Raw genomic sequence first — 13825 nt, forward strand, 5'->3', positions numbered from 1 at the left:
CATAGATGAAGAAGCTAATAATTGTCCCATAAGCCATAGCTCTATGTGACAGAGAACATAAATTAAGCTCTTAGCTCAGCTCCTGGAACATAATTAATGCCAACCAACATTTACTGAGGACTTAACATCACCATCATTAGTAACTAACTAATGGACACTAATGGGCAACTAATGCCCAAAAAAGAGGAGGAGAAAGAAATGGCATAGAATTAATTAAGAAGGGAAACAATCATGTAAAATTACAGGTTGCTTTGGGGTTCAGACAACACTGGCACCATGGGAAAACACAGACAGCCCCCCTCATTCTCATTCTTCAGCTAAGAGACCCTGCCCCAGGGAGGTGAAGGCATTTGCCCAGGGCAGTGCTGCCAGGCAGAGCTTCTGCCCCAAATTCACAGGCCAATTGATTTCCCACAAAAAAAAGTGTGAGCTCCCCCCCCCAAAAAAAAGCCAGCTTTGTAATCAACCAGCTCTGAAAGCACACTCAATAAGGAGCCACACTGGGAAAGGTTGGAGGAGACTTAGACAGGGGACCCTCATCCTTGCCACCAAAACTCTACTGCTCATCAGTGTCTGACAGTGAGACAAGACCCGCCCCACATCCACCTGACACTTGTTCTGTCCACTCAACTACACTTGAAACCACCGGCCCTGCCCAGGGGTGGGAGCTCTGGGACAAGCTCATGGGACCATATCTTAAGAAAACTGATGACTTTTCAGAAGGAGCTAAATCATAATTAAGGGGCATGCCATCTTGCTGGGCAACAGATTCTATACATAAAATAATAGAACTGAGCAGACTGAGTGAGGGAAAACTTGAATGAAGAAGTTATGAAAGCTACCGATAGCACAGAGACTCTGAAAGCCAGCAGAGAGGAACGAGGCATGACGCTGCTGCCACCTGCTGCTGCCACCCACCACTCCTTCCCTGGTTCCTTAGCCAGGGGACACCATCTTGCCGGAAAGAGGTAAGCAGAAAATGCCATGACTCCTGCAGACCTCACTGACTTCAAAACCAGTCTAGAGCATTGACCGGGGTCCAAGAGACAACCTTGCTCCAGGAGAGGAATGAACACTGCCTGCCTGAGCCCACAGTGCTGCTGTGAAGCTGCTAAGTGCCCTCTACCTTAGGAGGCGGTAAGCAGCCCTGTCACTGCCCGAAACCGCCAGAGACAGAGCAAGGACACATCCCAGGGCAGAGAGCAGGCCCCTCTGAACCCTGCAGCTGCGGGAATTCAGGAAACACGCCCTGGAGCCGGGCTCACTCACTCTGTGTCATCAGGGAAGCTCCCTTGGTTTCTTGGAGCTAGTCACCGGCAGCAGGTCATACACAATCCCGGAGGACAAGACCTGTGGAAAACGCTTTGTACAGAGCACTGAGTGGCCAGGGCACAAACCCCAGTGTCACCCCTGCATGCCCTGCAGAAACTGGAGGTAGTCCCTTCCATGCCCTGCAACTCTGGAACCATCACTGTTGGTGATACAACCTCTAGAGTTACATTCACCTGTGCTATCTGGAAGGCCCTAAATGCATTCTTCTGCTTCTGGTTGATGGCTGCCTGTCCACAACTCCCAGCACAACTGGCACTTACTCTGTGAGACCTGGGTAAGGCCTCCACTGTGTCCTGCAATTTCAAGACTGTGACTGTTAGCACTATAGTACTCTACACCTCCTAGGGAAGGATGTATCTGCATTCCACTGCTCCAGGTCCATACCTGCCAGTGCACATTCCGCAGCGTAACCTTTATATGCACCCTGTGGGACTGGGGCTAGATCTCCTTAACGTTCCCCAGTGCTGGGACCCAGGCTGTTGGTGTTACAAACCCAAGCATTCCTCATGCCCACACAGCCAGACTTGGGGAATGGCCCATCCACATCATACAGTCCCAGGGCCACAGCTGTTGGTTCCATAAGTCCCAGTATCATCCAGACTTCTCTGGTGGGACAAGGGGGCAGACTTCTTTGTGTTCCATAGCAACAGGAGCATGGCCACAGCCATCACAAACTTAGTGTAATTGATATCCAACTCTCTGGACAAAGGCATGCCTTTGGAAACTCACACCCACTTCAAAGTCATACTACCATCTCCCAGAACTGCTGTAGACTAGACAACTGTGGCACTCACAGACACAGCTGATGCTGATTACAACTGAAAAATTAGGTTACATTTCTAGGCTCATCTAGAACCAAAGCCAAAGCAACAACTCAAGTAATACCCCACATTTCACCTAAAAAGAAAAGTTTTTTCCAATGAATCCTACTCCACAAAAAGATGGAACTATTAAGCAGATGCACAGACATCAACATAGCAACACAGAAAACATGTAGTAGAAAGAAGCATGACGCCTCCAAAAGAACACAACAGTTCTCCAGCAATAGAGCTTTATCTGAAGAAAATCTATGAAATGCCTGAAAAATAATTCATAATAATGATCCTAACTAAACTCAAGGAGACACAAAGACATAGTGCAAAAAGAAAACTAGAAACCAATATCTTTGATGAACATAGATGCAAAACTTCTCTGGAAAATATCAGCAAACCAAATCCAACACTACACCAAAAAGATCATACATCACAATCAAGTGGGATTTATCCCAGGGATGCAAGATCGTTCAACATTTACAAATCAATAAATGTCATAAATCATATCAATAGAGTGAAGAACAAAAACTATATGATCAGAGAAAGCATTTGATAAAATTCAACAGGCCAGCATTGTGCCATGGCAGGTAAATCTGCCACCTGCAACACCAGCATCCCTCATGGGCAACCGTTCATGTCCCCGCTGCTCTGCATTGGATCCAGCAACCTGCTAATGATCTGGGAAAGACAGCAGAAGATGGTTCAAGGGCTTGGGCCCTGCCAACCACGTGATAGACTTGGAAGAAGCTCCTGGCTCCAGCCTGGCCCAGTCTGGCCGTTGCAGCCAGAAGTGAACCAGTGCATGGAAGATTCTCTCTCACTCTTGCTCTCTGTCTCTCTCTCTCTCTGTAACTCTCACTTGCAAACAAATAAATATTTTAAAAACATTCAATATCCCCTGGTGATTTAAAAAAAAAGAAACCTCAACAAAGTAGGAATAGAAGGAATATACCTCAAAATGATAAAGGCAGACCAATGGCCAATATCATATTGAATGGTACCTTAGATCTAGAACAAGGCAAGGACGTTAATGTTAATTTTCACTACTCTTTTTTTTTAAAGATTTATTTATTTATTTGCAAGTCAGAGTTACACAGAGAGAGGAGAGGCAGAGAGAGATAGAGAGAGAGTGAGAGAGCGAGCGAGAAAAGGTATTCCATCCGCTGGTTCACTCCTCAATTTGCCGCAACGGCCGGAGCTGTGCCAATCCAAAGCCAGGAGCTTCTTCCAAGTTTCCATCCTCCACTGCTTTCCCAGGCCATAGCAGAGAGCTGGATTGGAAGTGGAGCAGCCGGGTCTCAAACCGGCGCCCATATGGGATGCCGGCGCTTCAGGCCAGGGCATTAACTCACTGCGCCACAACACTGGCCCCTTCACCACTCTTCCCCCCCTCCCCACAGGTAGAGTTACAGACAGTGAGAGAGAGAGAGACAGAGAGAAAGGTCTTCTATTCGATGGTTCACCCCCCAAATGGCCGCAATGACAGGAGCTACACCGATCTGAAGCCAGAAGCCAGGTGTTTCTTCCTGGTCTCCCATCTGGGTGCAGGGGCCCAAGTACTTGGGCAATCCTCCACTGCTTTCCCGGGCCACAGCAGAAAGCTGGACTGGAAGAGGAGCAACCGGGACTAGAACCCACTGCCTATATGGGATGCTGGCGCCACAGGCGGAGGATTAACCTAGTGCACCATGGCACAGGCCCCCCTTCACCACTCTTAATATAGTTTTAGAAGTATTGTCAAGAAGAATTAAGGAAGAGAAAGAAAGAAAGGGCATCAGAATTGGAAGGAAGGATGTCAAAAGACCTGTTTGCAGACAGAAAAACCAAAACATACCACCAAAAAGCAGTTAGAACTGATAAACTAGTTTACTAATGTTGCAGGATACAAAATCAACATACAAATAGAAAGCATGTTTGTATACCAGTAATGACCTAGCTGAAAAAAGAAATCCCATTCACAATAGCCATACAAATATCAACTATTTAGGACTAAATTTAACTAAAATAGGAAAGATCTCTACAATAAAAATTATAAAACATTGATGAAAGAAATCAAGGGCACAAGTAAATAGAAAGATGTTCCTTGCTCATGGATTGGAAGAATTAATACCATTAAAATGTCTATACTACCTAAAGCAATCTACAGAGTCAATGCAATCCCCAACAAAATAACAAAGATAGTCTTTAGACATTAGGAAAAAATTCCTAAAATTCATATGGAACCACAAAAGATCCAGATTTGCCAAAGCAATCCCAAGCAAGGAAAAAGCAAGTCAGAGGCACTACAATACCCGATTTCAAAGCATACTACAGAGGTATAGTAATTAATACAGCATAGTACTGGCATAATAACAAACATATAGATCAATAGAACAGAGTCCAGAAATTAATCCATATACATACAGCCAATTGATTTTTGACAAAGGTGCCAAGAATATACATTGGCAAAAAGAAAGTCTTTTTAATAAAAAGTGCTGGCAAAACAGGACAGATGTATGTAGAAGAATAAAATTAGATCCCTACCTCTCACCATATACAAAAATCAACTCAAGATGGATCAAAGACCTAAATGTAAGGCCAGAAACTATAAAATTGCTAGAAAATACAGGAAAAACACTTCAAGACATTGGTGTAGGCAATGATTCCTTGGATAAAAGCCCAAAGTGCAGGCAAGAAAAGAAAAACTAGACAGATGGTGTTATATCAAACTCAGAAGCTCCTGCACAGCAAAGAAAACAATCAATAGAGTAAAGAGACATCCCACAAAATGGGAGAAAATATTTGCAAGCTACTTAGCTGACAAAGATTAATATCCAGACTATATCAGCAATTCAAAAAACTAAAAAATAAAATACCAATCAAAAAATGGGCAAAAGACCTGAATAGATAATTCCCAAAAGAACAATTGCAAATGGCCAATAAGTATATTTAAAAATGTTCAATATCAGTAGGCATCAAGGAAATGCAAATCAAAAATAAGATATCACTTCACTCCTGTCAGAATGACAAAGTAACATTCCAGTGAAAATGGGGAGAAAGAACTCTTATACACTGTTGGTGGGAACTAATGCAGCCCCTGTGGAAAACAGTGTGCAAATTTTTAAATTTTTTATTTATTTGAAGGCAGAGTGACAGGGCAGGGGGTGTGGAGAGAGTCAGAGGGAGAAAGAGATCTTGCATCTGTTGGTTCACTCCAAGGATTCAGGTTGGGCCAGGCCAAATCCAGGAGCCAGTAACTCTATGCTGCTCTCCCACACGATGGCAGGGGCCCAATACTTGAGCCAGCTTTTGCTGCTTTCCCAGGAGCACTATCAGAGAGCTGGATCAGAAGCAGATCAGCGGGAACTTGAACCACCACTCTGATGCTACTGATGAGAAGATGTTGGCATTGAAGGAGCAGTTTAACCTGCTGGACCACAATGCCAGCCCTGCAGGTATATTAGAAACCTAAAAATAGAAATGCCATATGACCCAGCAATCCCACTGCTGGGTATATAGCCAAAAGACATGAGATCATTGTATCAAAGAGATGTCTATCCCACCATGTTTATCACAGCACGGTTCACAGTAGCCAAGATATGGATTTAACCAAAGTGTCCACCATCAGATGAATGGATGAAGAAAATGTGGTACATATACATCATAGGATACTATTTTGCTATAAAAAAGAATGAAGTCTTGTTGCACAGCAGCAAAATGGATGGATCTGGAGGACATCATATTGGGTGAAAAAAACCAGACACAGAAAGACTAATGCCACATGTTCTCTTTCATATGTGGGAGCTAAAATTAAAAAAAAAAAAAAATTGAACCCAGAATGTTGATACTAGAGGGTTGAATGGGTGAGAGAGATAGGAGTTTGGATTTAAAACAAATAGGGGGCTTTGCAGACACTGTTGTCAGCCGAGCTGCCCACCATCAGCTATAGGCAACCCTGCAGTTTCTGTTGACATCACTGTCAATGGCAAGCCTTTGGGCCATGTCTCCTTCAAGCTATTCACAGACAAAGTTCCAAAGACAGTAGAAAATTTCTGTGCTTTGAGTACTGGAGACAAAGGATTTGGTTATAAGGGTTCCTACTTTCACAGGATTATTCCAGGGTTTATGTGCCAGGGCGGTAACTTCACACGCCATAACCGCACAGGGGGCGAGTCCATGCATGGAGAGAAATTTGATGATGAGGTCCTGGCACCTTGTCTATGGCAAATGCTGGACCCAATGCACATGGTTCTCAGCTCTTCATCTGCACTGCCCAGAGTGCATAGCAGGATGGCAAGTAGGTGCTCTTTGGCAGAGTGAAAGGGAGCATGAGCATTGTGGAAGCCATGGAGCACTCCAGCGAGACCAGCAGGAAGATGACCATTGTCAGTTGTGAACAATTATAATAATCTGACCTATGCTTTTATGTGAACCACCAGACCATTGCTTCCACAGCTCGGGAGAGCACCCCTCCATCTCATCGATTTGCAATATCCTATCATTGTGCTCTCACTGCAATTCTTTGAGCTTCATGTTTTCCCTCCTCCTCTCCAAGTCTAACTGGATTTCAGTCAAAGTTATGATTATAAAATAAAAACTCAAGCAAGAAACAGAGGAAGCTGGGTGTGGTTCATTAATTGTGACAAATATACTAACATGAGATAATAATAGGGGAAGCAGGGTTGGAGTATATGGGAACTCTTTCTATTACTACTTCACAATTTTTCATTTGTAAATTTAAAACTATTCTGAAATACAATGTTTAAAAACAAAACAAAACAAAACAACAAAGTAAATGAAAATTTAAAAAGAAACAAAACAAAAAAAGTCAGTCCTAAGGGAAAAAAATTACCAGTGTAGTAACTGAAGATACAACAGGGCCTGAGTGACCTGACATTTAAAGTGAAACATTTCACAAAGTTTGTTGACTTGATTTCTTGCAGTACCAGGAGACCCAGATGCAGTTTTAGACTCCTGGTTTCAGCCTGGCCCAGCCCTGGCTATTGCAGGCATTTGGGGAATGTATCAGTGGATGGAAGATCTCTCTCTCCCCCATCTTCTCTCTGTTACTCTGCCTTTTATATAAATAAATAAACAAACTTTTAAAAAAGAAATATAGGGGCTGGCGCTGTGGCATAGCAGGGAAAGCCACCACCTGCAGTGTTGGCATCCCATATAGGTGCCAGTTCAAGTCCTGGCTGCTCTACTTCCTATCCAGCTCTCTGCTATGGCCTGAGGAAGCAGTGGAAGATGGCCCAAGTCCTCGGGCCCCTGTACCAGTGAAGGAGATCCAGAAGAATCTCCTGGCTCCTGGCTTCGGATCGGCACAGCTCTAGCCATTGCGGCCATCTGGGGAGTGAACCAGCGGATGGAAGACCTCTCTCTCTCTGCCTCTCTGTAACTCTGACTTTCAAATAAATAAATAAATCATTTAAAAAATGTAAAATGTGGTGGGGAATTTTTTTCTGCCAAGGGCCATTTGGATATTTATAACTTCATTTGTGGGCCATTTAAAATTATCAAATTAAAAATAACCCCAAATTACTCTTTCTTCTGTCTTATAATTTGTTTGCCTATTTTTTGTATTTTTTTCTTATTTGTGAGGCAGAGAGAGAGAGAGAGAGAGAGAGAGAGCGCTCTCATCTGCTGGTTCAGTCCTCAAATGCCTACAACAGCTGCTGCTGAGCCAGGAGCTGGAAACTCAATCCAGGTCTCTCATGGTTGGCCTGGACCCAAACACTTGAGCCATCACCTGCTGCTCCCAGGGTCTGCACTAGCAGGAAGCCAGAATCTGGAACTGGAACTCAAACCCAGGTACTCCAATATAGGACACAGGTGTCTCAATCAGTGTCTTAACTGCTAGGTCAAACACCCACCCTGGTTTGCATAATTTTTAATTTTCTATAAGTGGAATCATATAGATTCAGATCTTTTGTATGTCTGGCTTCTTTCACTCAACAATGTATCTGAGAAATTTACCCATGTTTTTTAATAGTCCACTCTGCTAATATACCACAATTATATACAAAATTACAGGCAATCTATACACAAAATATATACAATTATATACCCATTCTCCTCTGTGGACATCGGAGTTGTTTGCAGTTAGGAGTTATCAAGAATAATGCTGGCCGGAGCCGTGGCTCAACAGGTTAATCCTCCGCCTAGCGGCACCAGCACACCGAGTTCTAGTCCTGGTTGGGGCGCCGGATTCTGTCCCGGTTGCCCCTCTTCCAGGCCAGCTCTCTGCTGTGGCGAGGGAGTGCAGTGGAGGATGGCCCAAGTGCTTGGGCCCTGCACCCCATGGGAGACCAGGAGAAGCACCTGGCTCCTACCAACGGATCAGCGCGGTGCGCCGGCCGCAGCAGCCATTGGAGGGTGAACCAATGGCAAAGGAAGACCTTTCTCTCTGTCTCTCTCTCTCACTGTCCACTCTGCCTGTCAAAAAAAAAAAAAAAAAAAAACACAATAACAACAACAACAAAAGAATAATGCTGCTATGAACTCATTTCTTGTGTGTATAATTGCTTGAAGTAAAATTGCCGAGTCATGGGTGGGTGCATGTTTGTGTGCAGTAGAGACGCAATTATTTCCACCAATACCTATAATGCTCCTTCCTCCAAGGAAAACTCCTGTCACTGCCAAGCCTTCTTCGGCCACTGTAAAGTGAGCAATCCTCCAGTTTTGCCCAGAACTGAAGAGTTTCCACGACACAACTTTCAGTGTTAATGCTAGTAAAGGGCCAGACAAACCAGGATGAGTTGGTCACCCTCCCACCCAGTCTACAGCCCTCTCTCTTCCTCTCTAAACCTTGATTGCTCATCTGACAATATGAGATACACGAACCTTTTTTGTATGTGTTCCCCCACCTGTGAAGGTTCCTTGAAACAGGAGCTGAGTGTTGTACATCTTTGTTCTCTCTCAATGCCCAGGAGAATGCCTTATACAGAGCACCCTCCAGGTATGTCACGGCCGAACATGCCAGCATTACCGTAGCGGGGTTTAGTTAAGAGACTTAGACATTAAAGAACCATTCTGAAGTTACGCTAAGAACATAAGCAAAGCTGTATTAGTCCCACTTTTCAAACAAACAAAATTCATAGATAGGTTATCCACATGTTCAAGGTTACATGGCTAGACGGTGGTAGAGATCAGGGAAAAAGGATTTTCACAGAACTCTAGGTATTTAGTTCTGGACTTTCATCAAACACCACCAGATAATTAAGTAACAACTGTGAAGTTAGAGGTGTGACTTTTAATAAGACACCATCTCTTCTGGCGGAACACAAAAAGCAGTGCAAAGAAATAATGCAGGGCACAGCCTACAACTCTTAGTCTCTAAAGAAAAATAAGGTGGGCGCTGACTGTGGCACAGTGGGTTAAAGCGCTGGCCTGAAGCGCCAGCATCCCATATGGGTGCCAGTTTGAGAAACGGCAGCTCCACTTCTGATCCAGCTCTCTGCTGTGGCCTGGGAAAGCAGTGGAAAATGGCCCAAGTCCTTGGGCCCCTGCATCCACGTGGGAGACCCGGAGGAAGCTTCCGAGCCTGGCTTTGGATCGGCGCATCTCCGCTGTTGTGGCCAACTGGAGTGAACCAGTGGATGGAGGACTTCTCTCTCTCTCTCTCTACCTCTCTTCTCTGTGTAACTCTGACTTTCAAATAAATAAATAAATATTTAGGAAAAAAAAAAAAGAATATAAGGCACTACTCTTACTGCACACCATTCCTTACACCAGTGGTTAGTCCTAACAGCACATCAGGATCCCCTGGGTGTTTTCAAAAATTATCTACACCTGGGCTGACTCCAAAGCAGTTAATTCAGAACCTTGGGTTAGAGGGGGAGGGAGTTAGACCTAAGTGCTCCTATTGATTTTTAATGTGCAAATGCTGAAAAACATTGTCTATTTTCTAACCCATTGTGATTTTTTTTAAAGCTCCATGGAAAAGGAGCATAAAGGGGATGAAATAAGGACCCCACAATTGTGATCTTTAGACCAAGCAACAATGGGAGACATAGACCCATACATCAGCAACCAACCCCACAAGTGAGGAGCCTTAAATAATTCCATACTTATATTCTAGGGAAATTATCTTTAGAATCTCTAGAAGCAAAACTGCTGGGTAAACAAGATATTCATACATTTCCATGATCTCTAAAATAGAATCTTCTGAGAGACACCTATGCTCCTGCCATTTCCCACATCCTCTATTTCTTCAAAAATTGGATATGGAAAGAGACTCAATCTCAAGCTTCCTCGGTGTAACAAATGCTATCGAAAAATACCTGGAGACCAACATTCATATTTTGGGGAAAATAATTCAGCTTTATATTGTCAATATTTGCTTTAATATCCTCAGATCTTTCCATAAACATTATGCAGCTAATTTCACAGTATAAACCCTTGTCTAACATTACCAAGTCCTATCAGCCTCCTCTCCAGACAAGCTCTTCGCTGACAGTGCTCTCCCCTGTCCCTGCACAATGCCATCAGCAAAGCAGATTGCAGTCCTTTGAGCCTGGTGGAACCCTCCCCTGCCAATTGCTGAACAGTCAATTACATTCTGTATGTACACATTGTACACTGTTTAAAAAAAAAAGAAATACAGGCATTGATTCTGCTTTCTAAATTAAGGGACAACATCTATGTATCATAGAAACTACAGTGACTTGGCTTAACAAAATGGTTATTTAAAAGAACAGAAAATTGGATTTACAGGAAAATTCTGTGACCAAGACAATGTGACTTTCCAAAAACAAGGAGGAAATCTTATTAGCCTTTCTAAACCCATAATATTGAAAGACCCCAGGGAACCAGAAGCTCTAACCTAGTATCAACGCTATGTTGAAAAGCCAAAATGTTAATTTCCTCCATCACTGGAGAGGATTTGTCTCACTAGCAAATTTTAGATATAAATACCACGTCAAAAATAATTCTCCAATGACTCTGAGCATTTTACCAACGACAACAGATTTGAAATGCATTTTAGAAGCGATGACAGGGAATTAAATAGATTTCTGGTGCTATAAAGCTTAATACGACTTCAGAAACCGTTAAACTGCTCATCTTCCCTGCAGCTCCTCTGGTACCTTGCAAGCACTGAAGGAAAGCGAAGTGCGGGAGCGCTTTGTCAAGGCACCAGAGCCGCATCAGTGGTAATGTGCCTAGCACCTCCGCAAAGTTTCTGAGCCATCTAAAATAAAAGAGTATGTGAGTTTCTAAAAGCCTTAATGGGAAATATCACCAGCTATCACCTAGGAAGCTGCCTGTAGCTTAAGGGCTAATTATAAATTAGTGTTACTTGATTTTGCAAGAACATTCATGAGTAATTACAATGTATTATGCTTCCCACGAAAATAATGCAAAGATTCTAATTAGTTTTTAATTGCTTGTTAATTGTTCCAATTCTATTCAAAATGGCCTTTAAAGAGCTACTACATATCAAGATTATTACCAGTATTTCAGTGAGAAAGTCATCAGCCCACCTGGCCTGAAAGTAGTAAAAGCTGAACTCCAGAAGCACACTGCATAGTGAGTTCACCCACGCCTCGCAGTAAAGCAGGATTTTATTTGCCTATCCCCTCATTGACCACCCCACAAAAATGCATATATACTGCGGAGTTCATGCAAAATTGAATAAAAAGATAAGTTATTTGGTGCAAAGAATTTTGAAGTCCATTCATAATCTTTTCATAATACACATTTTCCACAAACTTTTACTTATTTGAAAGACATAGAGACAGGGAGATAGAGACAGTTCTTCCAGTCCACTGGTTGACTTTGCCCCCTCCCTAAACTTTTTTGAAAACACTTTGGTGAATGGATTTTTTTTTTTTTTTGCATCAAGATAAACTTACATTTTACTTCTACATTCCATGAACTTCTTGAAGTACCTTGGAAGTCAAGAATGCAGAAAACTCTTAATTTTAGATGTAAGGAAACTGTATTAGCGTTATCAATGGGTCCAGCCATATTCCTCTTTATTAAAATGTTCCCAGATGTTTTTATGGTCAATTACCATTTTCTTTTTTTTTTTTTTTAAGATTTATTTATTTGAAAGCCAGAGTTACACACAGAGAGAAGGAGAGGGAGGGTGGGAGGGAAAGAGAGAGAGAGAAAGAGAGAGAGAGGTCTTCCTTCCACTGGTTCACTCTCCAGTTGACAGCAACAGCCAGAGCTGATCTGATCTAAAGCCAGGAGCCAGGAGCCCAAGGACTTGGGCCATCTTCTATTGCTCTCCCAGGCCATAGTAGAGAGCTGGATCGGAAGTGGGGCAGCCGGGACTCGAACCAGCACCCATATGGGATGCTGGCACTGCAGGTGACTATCTTACCCGCTACACCACAGTGCCTGCCCCTACCAACCATTTTCATAAAATTTCAACAGGAATGAGCTACAGAAACTCTTAGAAATTTGACCTGGTTACCAAATAGCTACTGACATAGACTCTTCCATATCCTTTGGAAATGGTTCCAACCTGGAAGACTCAAGTAGACTTCAGCTTTCAGCCAACATTGAATAATACTTATCATATGTATGACCCCTACCTTGAATACCTAGAAAACTGGACAAAGGACGTGACACAGTGGTTCTCTAGATGATAAACAACAGGCAATACAAGAACGTGACACCTAAGAAGGGAAACTAGAAAGGTGAACTGCACAATTACACCATATTAGTACAGAAGGCAATTTCTAGGCCTCCAGACAGAGAAAGGAAACAGAGCCAGGTTGACTCACTAAGTTAGGGAGACAGAAATAAAAGTTTAGAAGCCAATGCAGCCAGAATTTGCAAGGCAGAGTTTTGGTGTGGAGGAAAATGAACAGAGAACACGAGAAGCACGCAGAGGGTACTCTCCAGCATCAGTTAAGTACCAATCTGCCTCCACCTGAGAAGGCAATAATACTACCTGAGGCTGGGAGAAGAGATCCCACAAAATAAGCAGAAAAAATTTCACTCCTATGAACAAGAGTGAAAAGATCACATAATACATGGGGCACCAGATAGATTTAAAATAAGGAAGGGGAACCCAAGTTAGCCCTAGACTAAAGCCTGCTCTGGATGTGCCAAAACAAAGCTTAAAAGCTAGCATTAAAAGGATCCAACTAATTCCAAATAATTGCATTCCATAAAAAAAAAATAGCCAACACCACTTTGTTATAAAACAAATTACAGCAACAAAATAAAACTCATAGTGCCCAAAATTCAATTAGAACTAAACAAATAGCAAAGAAAAAGAAAAAATATGACTGATAACCAAAAGAACAATCAATACAAACAGAAACTATAGAGATGATGCTAGCAAATAACAACACATATATAGGGCTTATGAATACACTCTGTACATTTAAGAAAGGAGAGGAAAACGTGGTTAGATGAGAGAAAAAGGATAGAAACTAAAAAAGTCCTATCCCCAACAATCATCCATGAATTAAAAAAATACAATATCTGAAATTAAAATTTCACCAGATGGGATTAACAGCAATTTAAGTGGTACACAAGAAAAGATCAGCAAACTTGAAGACTGCAATAGAAATTATCCAAAAAGAAACAGAGAAAGACTGAAAACTGAGTAAGACATACGGGACCTATGGGACAAAATGACAAAGAATAAATGCATCAAATGTCAATGAAGGACAGAAAGTAAAACAGAAGAATTATCTGAGGAAATAGACCCACACAACGAGGAACAAGGAAATCCT

General features: G+C 42.5%; 1 pseudogene; it reads left to right on the forward strand.

Annotated features, from left to right (window-relative positions):
* The first annotated feature begins 885 nt into the window (after nucleotides 1–885).
* On the forward strand, nucleotides 886–6529 carry LOC108175507 (peptidyl-prolyl cis-trans isomerase A pseudogene; annotated as a pseudogene).
* The last annotated feature ends 7296 nt before the right edge of the window (nucleotides 6530–13825 follow it).

The sequence above is a fragment of the Oryctolagus cuniculus genome, chromosome 18, assembly GCF_964237555.1.
Source record: "Oryctolagus cuniculus chromosome 18, mOryCun1.1, whole genome shotgun sequence".
NCBI classification, from domain to species: domain Eukaryota; kingdom Metazoa; phylum Chordata; class Mammalia; order Lagomorpha; family Leporidae; genus Oryctolagus; species Oryctolagus cuniculus.